Source organism: Phyllostomus discolor, chromosome 12 (assembly GCF_004126475.2).
Source record: "Phyllostomus discolor isolate MPI-MPIP mPhyDis1 chromosome 12, mPhyDis1.pri.v3, whole genome shotgun sequence".
NCBI lineage: Eukaryota > Metazoa > Chordata > Mammalia > Chiroptera > Phyllostomidae > Phyllostomus > Phyllostomus discolor.
Genome location: NC_040914.2, coordinates 74,222,499 through 74,243,116, shown reverse-complemented (window position 1 = coordinate 74,243,116; position 20,618 = coordinate 74,222,499). Strand labels below are relative to the sequence as shown.

The following is a 20,618-nucleotide window of genomic DNA, read 5'->3' as shown; positions in this document are numbered from 1 at the left end:
AGAGAATATGTTCCCGAGTGGTCTTATTTTAGCAGGCTTTTATGAAATCACAGAGGACTCGGAATCCTCAGCTACCTGGCAGGCCTGCACGGAGTGGGGTGGGCGGGTCCAGACTCCCCGGCTCTGCCTCCCAGGGACGCAGCCCGACACTCAGGGTGGGGGTGGGAGCTGGCAGCGGTAGAGAACCGTGGCCAAACGTTCCACATCAGCTGCGCAGGAACGACGCCACAAATGGCCCCTCTGTCCCAGTGTCGGAGCAGAGCATTCTCTCCTTCTGACTTCTGTTCCCATGGGGAAAGTATTTCCAGTCCCAGCAGTGCGGTCTGACTCCTGGGCCAGGCTGCCCTGGCTTGGCGGTCAAGGCCAAGATCAGCTATGAAACTGTCTTTCAGTTTCATCTCACTCCCCTCCCTACAGCACTCCCTCTCCAGCCACTTAACTACTTCCACACCCTCAGCGGGCTTTCTCACCACCTCGTCCTAGACAACGCTGCCTGGGCATCTGGTGCTGACCTCACTCAACGACCTTCTGGAAAAGCGGATTTAAAGCACGGCTTCCAATAGCACACACCGCGTTTGCTGGTTTGCTGGTTTGCTGGGGGGGGGGGGGGGGGGGGCATAAGGTCGGGCACCTGGGCTGAGCCTGCGTGACCACCGCCTCGCTATGCGCCAACTTTGCCAAGCGTCTCGGTCTCAGTGTGAGCAGCACAGCCCCTCGCCCACTGTCGCAAGGACCACGCACAGTGCCACAGAGTAGGAGGAGCCTTGCACAGTGCCTGGGACACAGTTGGAGCTCAACAGAACAACTTCTGTTTGGTGTGAGCAGAACTGTACGGATGGGCAGCAGCGAATAAAAAAGGCTTATGAGGAAGTGCTGGTCAGCGCACCCAAGAGGGGCAGGGAGGCCGGCCAGACCTCATCAGCCCCGGCATCCATCAGGGCCTGGGATGAGGCGGCGTTGGACGGGCATGCACGCGCCCTCTCTCCCTCTCTCCCTCTCTCCCCCTCCCGCACCCTCCCTCCCACACCCTCGCAGGAATGGCCTCCTCTCCCCCTTCAGGGGTCACACACACTTCCAGAATCCTGCCAGCACTAACCTGAACCCAGCCCCGTTCTGGCTTCTGGGTCCCACTGGCTGGCCGCTTGCAGGCAGGCCTGTGTGGACAGAGGGCAGGAGAGCCAAAGGGAAGAGCCCAGCAGGGCCCTCGCCTCTGTCTTTAGTTGAACATTGACAGCGTTCAGTCAAGACTTCCTCCTCAGAGATGTGTCTTAAAAATGATCCCACCTGCCTGTGCCCCCCACCCCCCCACAAGTGAATGGATAAGTGAATGTGAGCCTCCCCACAGAGTGGAATGTTCCCCAGATATTCAAAAGGCTGAAGTCCTGATACACAGTCCAATAGGGACAAGCAGGCCTGAAGACACAGGCCCGCCCTTTAAAACCTTGTAGCCGGAAGTGGCAACAACCTAAACGCCCACCAGCTGACCCTGGGTTTTCAAAGCCCCGGGTCTGTCTGGGTAGCGGAGTGCTCTTCAGCCGTCAAAAGCCATGAAGCACCAACCACGCTACAGAACAGACAGACCTGGAAGAGGGTGCACTAGGTGGAGGGGGCCAAGCAAAGACCACGCACTGTATCATCCCACCCAGAGAAAAGCCCGGAATGGACAAACGCAAAGAGCCAGAGTGGACCTGTGGCCGCCAAGGGCTGCGGGGAGGGAGGAGTAGGTCGTGACTGCTAACTAATGAGTACGGGGTTTGCTTGGGGAGGGGGGGGATGTTTTGGACCAAGACAGAGGCGGCGGCTGTACCGTTTTGTGAACATATTAAATGCCACTGAACTAGTCTCTTCAAAATGGTTCATTTCATGTTATGTGAATTTCACCTCAATTTTTAAAAAAGATCCAACCTAGCCCTGGCTGGCGTAGTTCAGTGGATTGAGTGCAGGCTGCGAACCAAAGTGTCGCAGGTTCCATTCCCAGCCAGGGCACATGCCTGGGTTGCAGGCCATGGCCCCCAGCAACCACACATTGATGTTTCTCTCTCTCCCTCTTTCTCCCTCCCTTCCCTCTCTAAAAATAAATAAATAAAATCTTTAATAAAAAAAAGATCCAACCTGAAGACCCTCTGCTTGTCCTGGGTGCCCCAAGCAGTGGCCGCTGAAGGCAGCGGCCCTGGAAACCCCCTTGCACCTGCGCCCTCGACCCTGCGGCACTCAGAGGAACTAGTCGCGTTCAAGCATATTTTGCATCCCCGGCATTTTTCCACACCCGGCCTCTTCTCACACACACACACACACACACACACGCTGCAGTCTCTGCAGATCTGCCCTCTAGCCCTCCAGGTGGGGGGTTCACAGTGCACCCCCCAAAGCTGCAGGCTTTTTTTGTCCTCATCAACAGTTCTCTGGCTCCAGGGGGAGGGCAGGCCCTGCCCCTCTGAGCACCGAGCAGCTGGAGGTCGTGACACCGAAAGGCACACACCTGTCTCTGAGCAGGGCTGCAGCAGCTCCTGCCACCTGGCTGCTGGGCTGGAAACAGGCCAGCTGTGACCTAGGCAGGCCCGAGGGACAGAGAAGGAGCAGGGCAGTGGCACGGGGAAGCTGGGACCCCCTGAGGACATGGGGGGAGCCTCCCAACGCTGGACCCCAGACCTGAGGCCAGTGTGGCTCCGTAGGGGGTGAGGCAAGAGTGGCTCCAGAGCCCCACACAGCACCTACCACCGAATGGGCACTCTTCGTCTTCTGAGCCTGGACACCCCGTGGACCCAGGAATCTGGGTGGTTCCCTGTGGGAAGCACCCTCCTTTATACAAATAAACCAGGCGTCCTCGTGCTGGGTGAGGGTTTTTCCTCCCTTCCGGGTCTGTCAGTCAGCTCACAGGACAGTGCACCCGAACCCCTGCCCTGGCCACCGCGGATGGGCCACACGCCCAAGAGGGCACCCAGAGAGGCCTGGGGCAGAGGATCGCCCCAGGTCTGGGACAGAGCAGGGTGGGGCAGGGCTTGGGTGAAGTCCCGAGAGCAGGAGATGTTCTAGAACCTCAAGTTGACCAAGGCCTGTGGGTGTCCATTAACACCCACTGGAACTCAGAGGGGTCCCCGGGAACTTAATGGGGGACAGCTTCCATTCCCCAATATTCTTTGCAGGGTTAAAGGCCTTCAAAGTTCTTTAAGAATCCAAGAGCCCCAAGGCACCCACATACACACAGGCCGGTGATTCGCACACACTGCGTGGTGCTCCCACCCCGTCTCCTCGTGCCTTCTTCAGCCCACCCCCGGGTGCCCTGTGCCACTCGCCCGGCTCTGGCGGCCTCGGCGGGGTCTGCTGAGTGCTTGCTGTGTGCCATGCATTCGAAGCCTGGAGCTTTCATCCCAAAGCCGCACCCTAGCTCTCCCCTCCCTCCTGGGCCCTTCTCCTGTCCTTACTGCAACCCTGACAAATTCCTGGATTAAGCATCTACAGCCTGTCATTAAAACCCCAAATTGCTCTGGCTGGTGTGGCTCAGTGGGTTGGGCACTGGCCTGCAAACCAAGGGGTTGCCGGTTCAATTCCCAGTCAGGGCACATGCCTGGGTGGATGGTTGGGTCCCCGGTGGGAAGCGCACAAGGGGCAACCGCACATGGATGTTTCTCTCCTCTTTCTCCCTCCCTTCCCCCACAAAATAAATAATCTTTAAAACGAAAAATTTTAAATCCCAAACTGTCGCCTGGACCATCAAACCCTAGGTGCCTTTATGGCTTGCCCACTGGAGAAGCAACGCACACAGACAAGCAAGCCCTGGTGTGAGCAGAGGACCGGCCCTCACCTTGCCTCGGCCCCACTGCCACACCAGCAGGAGGGCCCTGGGACACGAGGGCCTGGTCCCCTCCGGCTCCCGTGGGCTGCAAGGGGCCACTCACTCCGGCTCTTACTGTACTTAAGTCTTTAGAGCTTGGTCTCATAAATGGAAATAAGCAAGGAGAGAGGATTACATTAAAAGCATCATTTTCACTGTTGGAAGTACTGGGTGTTGAGGTTTTGGCTGGCTGCCTTAACATCCTCTGGTGTCTGCAGGGCCCCAAGTTGAAGGTCAGAATGGAGGTGCTGCTATATGATGCATCCCCTCTGCCAATTTCTGCCTGTTTGCCTTTGCTTTCTCTGCTGCAGGGCCCCTCCCACCTCAGTCTGCTGAGCCCCCATGAGCCCCCATCAGGAGACACTACCTCCCCAGAGTGGCAGGTGAGCTCCTGCTAGCTCCAGCCTCCTGCCTGCCACACAGGCCCCCCTGCAGGCCCAGCCTCTGCTGCCAGGCCCAGGGCAGTGGCATCCCACTGTGACGGTACCCCGCAGTACCCCCCCATCTCCTCCTCTGTTCGTCTGACTCAGGTCGGCAACACCTGGCAGACACCAGCGGCTGCGCCCTCCTGCTGCCTCTCCTGCTCTAAGTTTTCCTCTGGGACCCTTCGGCCCTTATACTCCCGCCTTTCCTGTCACAGCTTGTGCCAGCTGCCCCATGTTTCCTCTTTCTCTTTTTTAATTTTCTTTTTGATTTCAGAGAGAAGGGATGGGAGAGAGAAAGAGAGGGAGGGAAACATGGATGTGCACGTGCCCTGCCTGGGGATTGAACTGGTGACATTTTGGTTTGCGGGATGGCACCCAACCCACTGAGCCACACCAGCTGGTGCCACCCCATGTTCCTAATCTCCCCCACATAGGCCATTCTAGAAGCACCTGGTGGTCTCTTTGGCCGCACAGAGCCACCACCACACTTCCCCGTCTCTGCTGTGTCCTCCCACTCTCCCTTGCAGGTTAATTCAGATCAAGAGCCTCCCTCCTTATCCCTGTTCAGGCTATACCTAATGCCAGGTGCACCCTCCCCAGCTCTTCCCAAACCTCCTTTGTTTGCTGCATATACCTCCTTCCACTCAGGCCCTGGCTTAAATTCCGGTCTCCTCCAGGTAGCCTTCCCAGATTTCCCAGGTGTATGGCTCTGTGGCTCTAACCCCACTAATGAGAGTTGGCCTTCCCCCTCCTCTGGGTGGGGCAGGGGGTGACTTGAGCATTCTTTATTCTCTGCCCTGTGCTCGGGAGGCCCAGCCACTGGTGCAGAGAAAACAAGCCTTGCTTATTCCTAGACCTCCCCATGCCCTTAAAGGTTTGCTGAATTGATCTAAATGAAATTAAGAAGCCCCTATAAAGACACAAACTCTCATCAGTGACAAGTGCGGCCAGCATCCCCCTGCCCCCCAAGTAAACCCAGCCGAAAACAGTGCAGGAACCCCTGGCACGTAAGCATAGAGCCCTCTCTCTGTAGAATGTGCAGCGCCTTTCCAGAGCTGAGCAGAGTGGATGTTTTTCCATGGGTCCTCGCGGAGTCCTACATCTGCGACATCACACCAATCCCTCCCCCTAAGAGCAGCGGGAGTATTCTGCAAGGAGTCACCAGGAAAACAAATGCCGGGGTTTCGTCTCGTTTTAACCACTCCCTGATGGTCTTAAAAGCAACCCACAGGCAGGCTCACCACAGAGCCCTGGCAGCCCCCAGCTCGGCCCGCAGGCCCCACGCAACACCAGCCTCTCGCCCAGAGTCCCACACCAGCTCCTCTCCCGGCAACGACAGTGCCACTGGAGAAAGCTCAGGGCTGGCCTTCACCTACAACTCGGGATGACAGCTCCCCGCCCCTCCCCTTGGCCCACATAGTGGAGGACTCCAGCTCCCTCCCTCCCAGCACAGACCTGCCTGGCTAGCAATTTGAGCCCAGGGTTAGCACAGCCCAGCTCAGGAGTTCTATTCCTGGCTCAGCCGGCAAATTGCTTCGTGACCTTGGGAAAGTCCCCACGCTGCCTGACCCTGTCTGCGAGCACCACTGTTAATAATCCGAGGTGGAGGTGGCACTAACAGCAGGCCCTGCTGGAAGCCATGTTCTTTTGAGGTGACCCCGCAACTCCCTGGTGGCTGCAGAGCTGTGGCAGGACACGCTTACAACACACCTGGCGCCCTCCTAGGACACAGGGAGCGAGGGGCGGTCACAGAGCCAGAAGTGCCTGCAGGGGCACCTTGCAGCCAGACCACTATCACAGGAGGGACCGCCACCCTCCCACTGTATAGAGAGGACAGTCTCGGAGCCCTGCCCAGGGGCTGAGGTGACAAGCTCACCTTTCTTACAGGTGACAAGCCTGTAAGCATCACAGATGGTCAGAGCGGGCTGGAATCTTGGAGGAAGAGGAGGAGGAAGAGGGAGGCAGGGCCTGTGCTGTATAGCTCCAACTCCTCCGGCTGCCTCTGCCCACTTCTGGCACTTTCCCAGATGGAGGCGGTGGGCACAGAAGGGAAATGCTGGATCCCGTTGTCCCAGCTGGCCAGGTTAGGTTGGGGACAGGAGGCCCCTTCTCAAGGCTCACCCCACTGCTTTTTCTGTGAATCCCCGGCTCCCCAAAGTTCACTTCCACAAGAAGCACCTGGTTAAATCAGATTGTCAGGTGTCGCCCCCACCGTGCCCATCACCCACGTCGAACTTGCGGGGAGGCTGGGCTGGAGCCCAGGGACCTACGGACAACAGGGGGCTCCAACCCCCACTGAGTGGGGCCTGGGGCTCCCCCGTCCCCATTATACTGGCTTGCTTTGTCATCTGACTGGTGGCATGATCCTCTTTTAAAAATTAATTTTAATTTATTTCTTCCCTGTCTCTCTCCCCCAAAGAGTTCGCGGCAACATTACCACCCTCTGATGGAGACGTGTTTATTGTTTTACGGTTTCTTCAGGAAGCTCCCGCTAACTTGAGGGGAATTATATTCAGAGAGAATTGGGTCCCCAGCGTAAGTCAACGTTATTCATTTAACATCTTCTATCGGCGCACAGAGATGTGAGCGGGCCTCACCCAGAGATGTCCCCTGTGGTTGCTGGAAGATTTAATTCACAACATCCGAGGAAAATAATTAGGGGAGGAGGAGGGGGGGGTGGGAGGGGCCGGAGGCACCACCCACCGCCAGGTTACCCCAATCAGCACCGCAGCTTTGTCCCCGCGGGCAGGCAGCATGGGGCTGCTCTGGCAGGTCTCACTCCACGGTGGCTCACCTGGACACGACACACACAGACGGGCCACGTGGGGGGCATTTTGGGAGAGCGGGTCTCCAAAGCAGGACCAGCCAAGCCACCCCTCTCCCCAGCGTGCCCGGCCCGGAGCACCCCACCGGTGGGACGCCAGGCGCCCCTTCCCTGCCTGCTGTTGGGACGCACACACTCCCCTCGCCTGTGCAGTGGCTCTCTGAGGTGGCTGAGGGGGCCCGGGTCCACGTGAGGGGGACTCAGTGTCCCACGGAGCTATCTGGAGCGCTGGGCTTTCTTCAGCATGTTATGGATTATCCTGGCGATTCCTGAAAGATCACAATTAGCTTTGATCTTTTTAATGTTCATTGCCTGGAGGTAGGACGCAGAGCACAGCCAGCCAGGTCCCACTGCGGGGGGCAGGGGGGTGGGGTTGCTGCTGGGAGAGCAGCGCCTGCTGACGGGGCTGGCCAGGCTCCCATCATTTACAGTGGACGGGTCTGGGAGGCAGGGTGGGAGCGGCCCCTCAGGGCAGCGCTGTGCAGCTGGGAGTCGCCAGTCTGGGCCTGGCGCTGACAAGCCAGCACACGGGACCCTGAGAGCAGGAAAGCTGAACAAAGAACCTCCTGGGCCACGGTGTGCAGCCTTCCCCTCCGAGAGATGAGGCGGTGAGGAAACTGGAGATGGGACACACGCGCAGGGAGAGGGAGGGAGAGAGAGGAACCTGTCCCTAGTCGGGGTCGAGGAACCACGCCCTGGCGCACCAGCTGCTGATACGTCTCGTGTTCCAACAAGCGTGCATCTCTAAGCCCCGGGAACACGGCAGGCCTGCTTGGGCCCCCGTTGCACTTCTCTGTCCTCCAGCCAAAGGATAGCAAGACGCCCCTCTTCCCAAGGCTTCCCAGTCTGACCTCTGCAGCCCACAGAGATGGAGCGACTGAAGTCACACCACCCCATGGACAAGAAGAAAACTCAAACCCGATGTCCAGCTCAGCCCTCCCTCCCCTGTGGGGGGAGCCCGGGAGGGTCTGCCTGAGAGCGGAACTCGGAGGACGGCCCATCTCGTTATTTGAGGGTCTGCGTGAACGGGTGCTCAGCGCAGTGCTGCCGGACAGCCTCCGGCCACGGCCGACGTGCTCCGTCTGAGCCACCCCCCACGGATGCCACCAGGCACGTGCGGCTGCTGAGCACCTCAGACGTGGTCAGTGAGACCGAGCAACTAGACTTTAAATTTTAAGTTTAATCAATTTAAAATTAAATAATTAAATTGAAATAGCCACAGGTGGCCAGTGGCTGCTGTACTGGACAGCACAGACCTAGTGGGCTGGTCAGAAAGTTGGTGTAGCTTTTTTCCGCCATGGCTCTAGTAGTGCTTAGCTGTCTTTAGCTTCATTCGAAACAATTTTGTTAGATTGTATTGTGACGGCTGTCATATCAGCGTGCATTTAAAAAACCTTATGAAAATTGGTGAATTTTTGTGCAGCCATTTTAATATTGAAGATGGAAGAATATATACAATATTTTCGACATATCATGCTTTATTATTTCCAGAAAGGTAAAAACACAACTGAAACTCAAAAAAAAGATTTCTGCAGTGTATGGAAAAGGTGCTGTGACTGATCAAACGTGTCAGGAGTGGTTTGCAAAGTCTCCTGGTACTACTGACACTTTGGCCAGATAATGCTTTGCTGCGGGGCTGCCTGACGCACTGGGAGATGTCAGCAGCACCTGTAGGCTCTACCCCCTGGAAGCCAATAGCAGGAGAGAGCCAACATACTCAAAATATCCACATCAATAAAGTTTTGGTGAAAGTAAAATACATGTCTTTTATTTTATGGCGAAAACTAAACGGACTTTTGGCCAACCCAACAGGACGTAACAACCACGCTGTCTAAGCCGATGGCTGAGATGCTCAGTCTGAGCGGCACACGTGGGGGCTCACGAAGGAGCCAGGCCGAGGATCTGAGGTCGGGATTTCGGGAAGAACCCGGAGCAGTGGCTCCAGTGCATCACACCCCCAGCCCTCCACAAAGGGGCCTACAGGAAAGCTGCAGTCTAGAAAGCATCGCAGAAGGCTGAGGGGCTCCTGTTAGGAAACTGCTGTGAGGCCTCGCTTCCCACCTTAGTGACAAGCGTGCAGCTGAGGCTCCCCCACTCTCCTCAGGGGGACCATCATGATGGAGTCAGGGGAGCAAGTGCGCCCCTCTCCTGGGGAGTGAGACACAGCCGAGTCTCTGCTAGAGAAAAGCGCCTGCCTTCAGATCAAGTACAGGGAGTACGGAGGGAGGGAGGGAGGACAAGGAGTGATGGGTGACGGGTGGAAAGGTGGGAGGAGGGACGGCGGGGAGGTGGAAGAAAGGAAGATCGGTAAGGAATGGATGGATGGATAGGAAAACAGAAACTATCTGACATTCCAAAGTTTCAGCCACATGGGTATGTTCCGAGTCCCCCAGCAGGCCTCAGGGTTTTCAGGAAGGAAGATACAAGTATTTTCTGACACCGAAGGCCGGCAACCTGGCCCAGGGGTTCCATCCCTCCCTCCCCAGCGAGGTCCCTGTCCAGGTCCAGCAAGGAGGCCTTGAGCGCTCAGGCTGCCTTTTGTCAGGAGAACAAGGAGAAGTGGAGCCACCAAAGAGAAAAAATACTTCCCAGGTTTCTGCAGATGCGACCCAGTGGACCAGGTAGGTCAGCCCGGCCTTCCAGGGACAGTGCTGTCTGGGGAGGGGCCGCAGGGGCCTGTCTGTCCAGAGAAGAAACACAGATGCCCTGGAGTCAGGGACGTCCCTCCCGTCTGGGCGGCCCCCTGCCTTTCCTCTCCAGAGCACCTGGGTTCCCTTCCAACACCCCCTCCTTCTGGGGACGTTCCCACCACACTGGGTGCCTCCTCCATTACTGAGCTCCGCACAGCCTCACAGCCATCCATGAACGGGGCCGGGGGGGGGGGGGGGGGGGCGCGGGCAGCATGGCCCCACCCCTATACTCAGCCATCTCGGCCTCCCCACCACTGAGCACCGGTACTGAGCTTATGTTTAGTGCAGGGTTACCAGATGGGCTTTATCCATATCTTGTCCTTTGATGACCCCACAAGTCCACAAGGCAGGGACAGTTCCAGTCCCTGCTTTACAGGTGAAGTAGCAGGCTCTGAGAGGTCACGAAGCCCGCTCAAGTCACACAGCGAGGTCTGACTCCCAGGGATGAAGTCTAGAGCTCACACTCACGTAGGAACATGCTCACCTCGAGTTTGCTGAGTGACTGAACGCACGTGGGAGTGAGTGAACCAGGGCAGTCTGAAGCAGTTCCGAGGGGACCGAGGCCCAGGGGAAGAGAAACGTGAACGGCAGTCGGCCCCTGCAGAAGGCCCTAGCCAGGCAACCGGGCCAGCCTAGGATCCCCAGGCCCCCCGGAGACTCCTGAGCTCACAGATGGGGCCCGGAAGGTAGATAATGAAGGCCCCTCCAGCGAAGAGCAGATGGAGAAGCTGACTGTGGTGAGCAGGGAGTTCCGAGGGTTCTAACCTCTGCCCACCTGCCCCGCAGTCTCTGGGTTTGGGCCCAGGCCGTCCACAGCAGGCCTCCTGCCCTGGCCGACAGGGCTGCTGGGCAGACCACAGGCCAGCCAGGTCCAGGGTAGCCCCTGCTGCTCGCTTCCGCCCCTAGGCCCCTCTCCTCCCGCCCTTTTCTGCAACGGAGTCAAATTTGCCACTCTGATGCATTAACCAAGCCGGGTAATGAATGGTGGATGTGCGGTGTGCCCTGCTCAGGGAGAGGGGTGGGGAGAGAGGGAGGGAGAGGGGGAGAGACGCACACAAGCAGGCCAGGCGGGACCCCAGCGACCGGGCAATCTTCCAGGCCCTGCTTCCGAGCCCCTCCATTCAAACCCCGTCCTCCCAGCCCCTCCCCCGTCTCCCGCCCCCCGCCCCCCCCCATAAGAGAGAAGCAGCATGCCCTGTCATCAGAACCGCATTGTTCTGGCCAGAAGAAAAAACGGGTCCAGCAGATGGCAGGTGTAACAAAAGCAGCTTGCTGTGGCCAAACCAATTATTTATCTAATTATGATTTACCACTTAACCACATGATCTTTCTGCAGAGTTGTGGGCAATTAAAACCAGGGTGACTATGTGGATTATGCAAATGGACTAGAGCCCAGCAAATAAAATTGGAGATTAGACATTCACACAGGCGGGAGCTGGCACAGGGCGGGGGAGGGGGGAGCAGAGGGGCCTGAGGGAGGGGAGGCTAAGGGGCTTGGCTGTGGGGGCAGGAAGGATGGGGAGCAGGAAGGAGAGGGAATGGAGGGGAAGGGGATGCGGGAGAGAAGGCAGGAGGCAATCTGGCTGTGGGAACATGCCTCCCCCCTCAGGCCGCCGGGCTGCCCGTGTGATGATGCGAGGCTTCAGGGACAGGCAGAATCGAGGCAAGTGGCCCGGCAGGGGCTGCAGGAGCACACACGTCACTAGGCCCTGTTGGGAAGCCCCCTAGGGTAACTTGAGAGGCCAAGCTCGACCTTGTGCCTCCAAGTACCAAGGCCATGGGCAGCCACACTCCAGGACCCTGAGCGGTGGCTAGGGAGTCAGGGGAAGGGGACCAGGCAATCCATTCAAGGTCCTCTAGGGCTGTGCCCTTCCCAAGGTTCCCCACAGCACCGGGCCTCGTCTCACGCTGCCACCACAAGGAATTTCTCTCTCTTATCACCACCTCTGAGGCGTAGCACCAGTGGCCCCATTTCACAGATTAGGAAACTGAGGCTCCGTGAAGCTAAGTTACTTGGCACAGGTGGCCTTGCTGAGAGTCTGCAGGGCTGGACAGGGCCAGGCCAGGCCAACCCTGCCTGCCAGGGCAGCTTCCTTGCTGGAGAGGGCAGGGCAAGGTGTTTCTGGCTGTCCCTAGGCCTGTCCCTCGAGCAGGGTGCTCCAGAGTGAGCAACTCCTGGGCAGGCAGCTGTTGGCAGAGCTGTGCAGCGAGGACAGGGCTGTTTAGGTAGGTGACAGCCAGCAACAAGGACCCACTGGACAGGGATTTGGGACACCAAATCCCACTGATCCTATCAGTCCCAGCTCCGCAACGGACCAAGTAGCTGTGTGACCCCAGCCAGGTCACTTAGTAGGGTCTATGGGCTCAGTTTCCAAAGGGACAAGTGATGATGACTGCTCCATTTCCTTGCAGCTCTCAAGTTCACTTGTTCATATATGCATGCAATCCCGGTCTTCCCCAGCCGGCTGAGCAGAGCAGGGAGCCGGAGGGAGCAGCCTGGAGAGAGGAGGCCTGTAGAGACGCCCAGGCACCGCCACTCGCACGGCTCTCATTGCTCCCAGCAAAAACTCACAGAGCACGCTCACCTCCACATCTTTGGGCATCCCAGGCCTAAGCCCCCTTACAACCCTGTGAGGCGGTGCCGTTGCTATTCTCACCCACTGAGGCTGAAGAGGTTGAGACACTTGCCCAAGGTCACACAGCTGGCAACTGGCAGAGCTGGGACTGTCAGAATGCAGGCACGCATGCGTGCAGCAGATACCTGCGCAGCCCCAGAAGGGCCAAGCCCTGGGCTGGAAGCGACACGTAAAAACGGAGAAAAGAGAAGGCCCCGCCATCAAGGAGCTGCTCTGGTGAGGTAACATTGTTTCCACATCGCATCTGCTGTGTTTAAGCAGAGGAGGGGGTGCGGCCAGAAATGCTCCTCCCGTCCCACCCCTGCAGGGGGTGGAGCCAAGCTCCCCACAGACACACACGCAGGTCCCTGAGGCCCAGTGCGGGGTCAGGAAAGGAGGAAGCTGCCGCCTGCCCCACTGTTCTGCCCACTAAAATGGCACTGTCCACAGGTGCCATGAATCTAAATTGAAATAAATTAAATAAAACGGAGACTTCATAGCCGCAGTCACACTAGTCCCATTTCGAGTCCTCCATAATCACCACTTTGGGCATCACTGATCTAGAACATTCCACCATCGTAAACCGTTTCACCAGATGTCGCTTTGGGAGGGCAGAATCCTTGCCTTTTGTGCTCGGGAAGACTGCTGAGCACCCACAGCAGCGCCTGGCTGTGCCCTCGGGGAAGGAGTGGCTGAGGGAAATGCCTCCCCGAAGAGAAAGTGGGACGTGGGGGAGGGGCAGACCGAGTCCTGGAGGAGCCCGAGCGCTCACCGCAGGGCTGCCATCCCACCGCCCGGGGTCCCGGGGCATCACCGGGAGGCCGCAGGCCGCGGCAGCCCCCGGCCCACCTCCGTGCCCACCTCCGTGCCCACGGCCCAGGGTGCACAGCTCCTGCCCAGCCCAATGCGGAGGCCCTTCCCACCACTGGCGGCCCACCCCACGGCACTTCGAGGTCCAGGGCCCCCCACATCCCGATCAAGGCCCAGTGAAGACACCAGAGGAGAGGACGGCTCCCCTTATGAAGACGCCAGTGCTCGCCTCGGCAGCACAGAGACTAAAACTGAAACGACAAGAGGAGATCAGCACGGCCCCTGCGCAAGGATGACACGCAAATTCGTGAGGCGTTCCGTATTTCTGTACAGTTTCCCGGAGAGACCAAGACTCTCTCAGGAATCAGTTACGTTTCCAACACCAAGTGACCGTGATATGTGTACCCAAGTTCCTTTTAGGAAAAAAAAAGCAGCAGCAGCCAGCGGGCGGTCCTTGGAAGCCAGGGGAGAATGGGGGCCCTCCCGGTGCTCCCAACCTGCTCACCCTCCGCACCGGCCACCCTCTCCCGTCCCCTCCCGAGTCAGGGCCCTCAGCCCCAGTGTCTGTGCGAGGGTGCGGGTGGGGGTGCATAGCAAGTTGGGGGGAAACTCTGGCCAAACAATGCAATTCCCTGAAATGAAGCAGCTCAGGCCCCTGCACTTTGGGATCGGGCACTCTCCTGAGATCTGACTGAAGTGCCAGACCTTCTGCCCAGAGATCATCAGGATGACCCCACCGTGCCACCGGGGTCAGAGGGGCTCTGCACGCTGGGAGGATGGGGGAAGGGCAGGCGGCCGGGCCCCTTCTCCAGCTCGGTCTCCAGTGGCCCCTGCAACACAGGTGTGACCTGTCTCCCTCCTCCAACACCAGGACAAAGGGGCTCTCCCACAGTCCCGGTTAAAGCTCCCCTACTACCCCCGAAGGGCACCCAGCCTCCTGCTGTCCTCAGTCCACTTCTGCGAGCCTGTCCTTTCCCCCAAGAATGCCATCCCAGGTCCCTCACTGCCAGGCCATGCAGTGAGTGCAGTCTTATCCCACTTATCCCCCGAGGACCCTCAGGGACAACAGTGTCCCCATTTTACAGCCCGGAAAACAAATTCCAAGAAGCAAAGTGAGATGCTGAGGGTCACAGAGCAGGTAAGGTGGGGCCAGGGCATGAACCCTGGCCTGACCCTGAGGGCCACCTCTTTCCCCACTAAGAACCAGACTGTGGTGCTTGTCCTCTGCCTGCACGTGCTGTCTACCCCCCCACACCCCGTCACTCACTCACTCACTCACACATACACACACCCCGTCACTCACTCACACACTGACACACACACCCCGTCATTCACTCACTCACACTGACAACCAGACACACAACCGTCACTCACTCACACTGACAACCACTCACTCACACACTGACACACACACACCGTCATTCACTCACTCACACTGACAACCACACACACTCCCTGTCACTCACACTGACAACCAGACACACACACACCCGTCACTCACTCACACACTGACACACACACCCCGTCATTCACTCACTCACACTGACAACCAGACACACAACCGTCACTCACTCACACTGACAACCACTCACTCACACACTGACACACACACACCGTCATTCACTCACTCACACTGACAACCACACACACACCCTGTCACTCACTCACTCACTCACTGACACACACACACCCTGTCACTCACACTGACACACACACACTCCCTGTCACTCACATACTGTCAACCCCACACACACACACGCTCCCCATCACTCAGACACTGACAACCACACACACACACACACCCCGTCACTCACTCACACTGACAACCACACACACACACACACACCGTCACTCACTCACACTGACAACCACACACACTCCCTGTCACTGACTCACACAACCACACACACACTCCCCGTCACTCAGACACTGACAACCACAAACACCCCCCATCACTCACTCACACACTGACAACCACAAACACACTGTCGCTCACTCACACACTGACAACCACACACATACACCCCATCACTCACACTAACCACACACACTTCCTGTCACACACTGACAACCACACACACACTCTGACATGCACATATTGTCACTCACAATCTCTTACACTCACACACTGTCACTCACACACTCATTCACACACTCACACACAATGCCTCATAAGTGTTATTCCCCTGGAGAACTGGAGAACAAATAGCAGGGACCCTCCCCCGACCCCGAGGGGCCAGGGAAGCTCGAACACACCAGGCTCTGGTCAGGCTCCCCTACGGCTCTGCCAGCAGGGCCTGCGCCCCGCCCAGCTCGGGGCCAGGCATCCAACCCACAACCCTCACTTTTGCACCCAGCTGAACTGTGCCCAGTTCAGCCTCATAATCGGGTCTGCAGTGCAGTGGGGGCGGACCCGGGCCCACCCACCCTGCCACAGATGAACAGGGCATTGCCTGACCTAAAGCCACCCCAGGAGGCACAGGTCGGCACCCTGGGTCTCAGGCCCTCAGGGCAGGCACTGGCAGCCACCCAGCCCCAAACCCTGAGATGAGACATCTGGGGCACACCGCTCTCTAGGTTCTGGCGAGGAGGGTGGGGGCAGGGAGGAGGAGGAGGAGAGGGGAGGCAGGGTACTCCAGGAGTCCTGGGGGAGCGGGAAGCCAGTGGCCCTGGAGGTCAGGGCAACTGCGCCTCTTCTTGGGTGAATGTGGGCCGAGTGGCACCGGCCCTCCTGGCCCCTCCCTGAGCCCCGCTGACAACGGCCTGCCTTCCTCCAGCAAAGTGCTCGTATTAATAACAGCGGCGGCAGATTTCCCCGCCTGCCTGAGTTGATAGGAGATTTATGCAGCCTGCAGAGTCGGGAAATACAGAAGTATTCCTGATAATACTTCTTGTCCTAGCAAAGGTCACGGGCAGGGCCCATCAATCCCGAGAAATAAAGAAGGCCCCGTTTTGCTTGTTCTTCGGCGAAGGAGGGGAAGAGCCTTTTAATCGCCTCATTTGGAAAGCTGGCCGGGGTTGTATGTCATCCGAATTACAGATTCAGCATTAATTGACCAGATGTGGGGGGCTCTCTCAGGGCCCCGGAGGACCATAAAGCTGTTCCCACACTGGTAATTAGCAGACAGAGCGGCCCAGGCTGGGGCACCGGCCCCGAAGCACATGGCAAGGAGGGGGGAGCAGCGGGATGATGGGGGGACACTGGTCATCCACTGGGCATGGGTTGTGACCCCGCAAGTCCAGGGGCCTGAGTGGCTCCGAGGCCTACCCTCAACACAGCTGGACCGAGGACCAATGCCCCATAGGGGACACTGCGCCCTTAAAAGTGGGTTGGAGGGGCTCTTTGCTTCCCTGGCAGCCTCGGTGGGCACATTTCGAGGACTGGCGTGGTTGTACCCTCCTGACAGGGCACTACGAGGGATGCAAGGAGCCAGTGGGGGGGGGTCACCCCAGTAAACTGCAGCTGGGGAGGGCCCTGTCCCACCCCCAAAAGGGTGGGCTCACCAGTTAACCTCCTGGACACTGGAAAGGCTTAGATGGCAAGGGAAGAGGGACCACTCTTCTGCAGAGAGCCCGGCAGGCCAAGGGTGGCGGGTTATAGGGGGGCAGCTACAGGGATGACACCAGAACACGGAACAACCTGTCCAGCAGGGCCAGCGGCTGAGGCAGGGTCCAAGCTGCCTGTCCTGCAAACCCTTCCCTCTTTACTTGCTAGACACGAAACAGTCTCAGGGAGGGGACTCGAGGGAGAGTTCAGGAAGGCACGGGTGGGGAAGATGGGGACCACCAGCCCAGATCAAGTATCACCAGCCTGGCAGTACTGACTCCTTGGGGACACCTTGGCAGGGGTGGGAGACCTTTCTCTGGTCCTAACTGCCACCCTTCCAACCAACAAGGGGCCTGACCTAAGAAGCCCCCATCGCACCCGGGGCCGTGGGAAGGCTGCAGGGGGGGAGCATGCAGGCTGGCCCCCAGGACCCCAGCAGGTGCATCCGTGCCCCCGCCTGGCCCCCGCAGAGCCCGACCACCCAGGGCCCCACGTGCACACTGCTGCCCGACCCATCCTGCTGCGATGTGTTTTATGAACATGCAGATGGTGTGGCCAGGGCCAGGGGGGAGGCTCTACCTTGGGATAAGAAATTAACACTGGCAAACAGCAAATTTACTGCATGTATTTTCATTTTCCTAATACTAGCACCATCTGCTAGCAATCGGGGCTCCGCATCGCTGTTTTCCCCTTTATTTCTCCAGCCCGCTCCTTTTTTAATTCTATTTTTTTTTTCCAGTTTTGCAGCTGGGCCCTCCAGCTACCCACGGGAGTGGGGTTTAATCCTCCCACCAGAGCATCCAGACTGTGACCAGCAGCCTGTGACCCCTGCCCGGGCCAAGGGCCACCCTAGTTCTGTCCTCAGGCAGTAAGCGGCGGAGGCTCCCTCCCGATTCCAGGCGCCAGAGGGGCGGCGCGAGCCCAGGGAGACAGACTTTCACCAACCCACGCTCTGAACTGAGGCAGCTCCGTCAAACCCAGCCAGATCCAGGCCCTGGGCAGCTGTAGGCACTTATTTCTCCCTTGCTGCCTACTAGAATTATTTAAAATTAAAATGTTAGCTACTGTGCTCCCCCACGCCCACCCCAGGCAGGAGAGTGCCGTGGGGCTGGAGGCTTCCGTAGGGCCCGGGACACGAATGGCCCATCTGCACAGAAGACAGGAGGGGGCAGACGCCCGAAGCTTCCTTTTTCTAGGGGAAAAGTGAGCCCTTCACAGGTGTGCGGCCGCCATTGTGCGTGCGGTGTGCACGGTGCGTGCACTGGTCTCAGAGCTGGGTAGTGGGGGTGCTGCTCATCCATGAAGCTGGGAATGGTGGGCACGAAGTCAGAGCCCCGTGGGACCTGGAGCGCCTTTGGGGAGCAGCTGTGACTCTTGGCCATGCAGCCTGGTGGTGGGACAGCCAGTGCGGCTCCTCCCAGAGGGAGGGCGTCCCCGGGAGAACACGCCCCAGGGCCAGCTGGTGCAGAGCCCACAGGGGGGTGGGTGAGACCACAGAAAGCAGCGGGCAGGAGAGCGGCCTGGGGGGAAGGCCTTCCCTCTCCCTGGAAACCTGTCCTTGGCTGGAGCCCACCAAGCCCACGACCTCTTTACACTGCAGAGCTGGAGGGACCTCTTGGCTTAAAGCAAAGGGATGAATGGTAAGTCTTAACCACCAAGACCTTGAATGTGACCTCATTTGGGACTAGGGTTCTTGCAGACATAATTAATCAGTTCAGATGAGATCAGACTGGAGTAGGGTGGACCTATATCCCACCTGACTGGGTCCTTACTTTAAGAAATCGGGCACAGGCATGCAGAGAGGGAGGTCCTTATAAAGAGAGAAACAGAAGGTGGCCGTTGGCAAGCCAGGGCGCAAGGCCTGACTGAACAGACGCTTCCCTCATAGCCCTCAGGAGAAACCAGCCCCTCTGAGGGCCACCTTGACACTGCACTCCTGCCCGGAGGGGACACACTACACTTCTGTTTTTTAAGCCATGCAGTTTGTGGTACTTTGTTACGGCAGGCCCAGGAAACCGGCCCCTTTCTCATCACCTGACTTGAAACAAACTCGCACCTCTGGTAAGCCTCAGTTTCCTCATCTGTAAAATGGGTACCACCAATGTTTTACCTCACTGGCAACAGATGGAAACTTTGTTATTGATAGTATGGCTATCTACTGTTCTAGGCACTTTATGTTTAATCCCTGCAAAGCCAACTCCCACCGTGAGCTAGGTTCTTCTATGACCCCCAATTACAGGCAAGGCACTGGAGGCACAGAGAGGCCAAGTAACTTGCCCCAGGTCACACAGCCAGTAAGTGGCAGCACCAGGAGTGATCCTGAGCAGGCAAGCGCTGAGTCCAGTGCTCCTTCACGCAGCACCGCATCACACCCCTGTGCCAGCAGGGCAGTAGCTGGGGCCTGGCTCGGTGCCTGGCGGGGAGTGTTCGGGAAGGGCAGCTGTCATCACCTCCAGCTTGCAGACGAGGCACCTGAGGCCTGGAGAGGGGAAGGTGACTTGCCCAAGGCCACACAGGAGGCAAGCCTCAGAGCCAGGATGCGCTCACTCTCCTGATGCCAGACTTGGCTTGGAACAAGGCAGGAAAACTGCCTTCCATCCAACCCCAAATAAAGATACAGCTGGGCAGAAAAACACCCCCGAACTAACCATGTGCCAAAGCAAGAGACTGCAGAACCTGCCGCCAGCACCGTGGAGAATCCTGCAATCCCGACCTCCTTGGTGTCTCCAACTGCATCTCCTGGCATGTGTCCCCCAGCTTTGGGCTCCATCCCTGGGTGTCCTGAAGATGCCACCTTGGCCACCACGCAGGAGGGACCCCCAAAAAGGGGAAAGGGAAAAGAAAAGCCCCAGGCAAGGCGAGTAAGGCCCTTTTGAGAGCCAGAGCAGCAGGGTGGAGCATAGAGCCTCCTGGGCAGGCCTCTAGCTTCTGCGGCCCCTGGGGACCAACGGGCAGAGACCTCCAGGTCCTAGGATGTCAGTGTCACCCAGGCTCGGCAAGCCAAGCTGCAGAAGGTGGCCCACTGCAGGCCGAGCCTTCTATTGTCCTGTCCTCCTGAGACCACAGCGGGTGGAGGCTGCACGGCTGTCCCCCCCCCTCCTGTCAAACCACTCACAGTTCATCCTTCCTCCCCCCACACCTCTGAAAAAATGCCCTGGCAACAGGGAGGGGAGAGGACCCAGGCACGCACAACGGGACGTGGCCCCGGAGCACTTCCTAGTCCACCGTGGCGGGGGGTCTGTCACTGGTGACGGCCAGATCGCGTGCACCCCACTCTTTACTTCCACGTGGGACTAGGGGGCGTGTTGGACTGGAGCTGGGGGGAGGAAGAGGTGAGGCAGCCTTCACACTGGCTCGAGCTTCGTTCAGACAGAATGAAACCACCCCCACCCCCCCCCACCCCCGCTCAGCCAGCGCTGCCCCCGGCCAGAGGGGGAAGCCAGAGCACGAGATTGGAGGATAAAATTTGATTTGAAAGAATTTTATTGCTCAGACCAATGATGGCTTTAAATATTAAAATGGCACAAAACGAAGGGGGAATGGAAAAGCAGTACCAAGAACCAGCCTCAGTCGGCTTTTGCCAAATGCACTGCCATCTGAGAAAGAATGAGCGTTTGGAGAGAAAAGGACTGTGGGGGGGGGGGGGTTCTGCTTCCCCGATTATCCTGCTCTACAGACGTTTTCAAAGCAGCATCCTGGATCTCCCAAACCTTACCCGGAGACAGGTAATACATTCATTATTGATGGATCAGTACCCAGAGAGTGTAAATTACTGAAACAAACACGGCATAATTAGGGCATTAGAGGGAGCGTGGAGGGAAGGCAGGGTATGCCACGCTTGGCTGTGGCTTTCATCTTTGCAGGTGTTCATCTCG

At 58.1% G+C, this 20,618-nt stretch overlaps 1 protein-coding gene and 1 non-coding gene across 7 annotated transcripts in view; one reads left to right on the top strand and one right to left on the bottom strand.

Annotated features, from left to right (window-relative positions):
- Positions 1-20,618, bottom strand: part of GSE1 (Gse1 coiled-coil protein) — a 410,683-nt gene that overhangs the window by 60,837 nt on the left and 329,228 nt on the right. Inside the window, exon 1 of one of the 6 annotated variants that reach the window (XM_036012302.1) lies at positions 6,134-6,340. The exons of the other annotated variants lie outside the window; for them this stretch is intronic. The gene's annotated coding sequence lies outside the window, so the exon portion shown is untranslated. Of the gene's footprint in view, positions 1-6,133; positions 6,341-20,618 lie in introns of those variants that run through there. 6 annotated transcript variants of the gene reach the window in all.
- On the top strand, positions 13,418-13,523 carry LOC114488469. Its single transcript, XR_003683786.1, has one exon. It is a non-coding gene; the product is annotated as a U6 spliceosomal RNA (small nuclear RNA).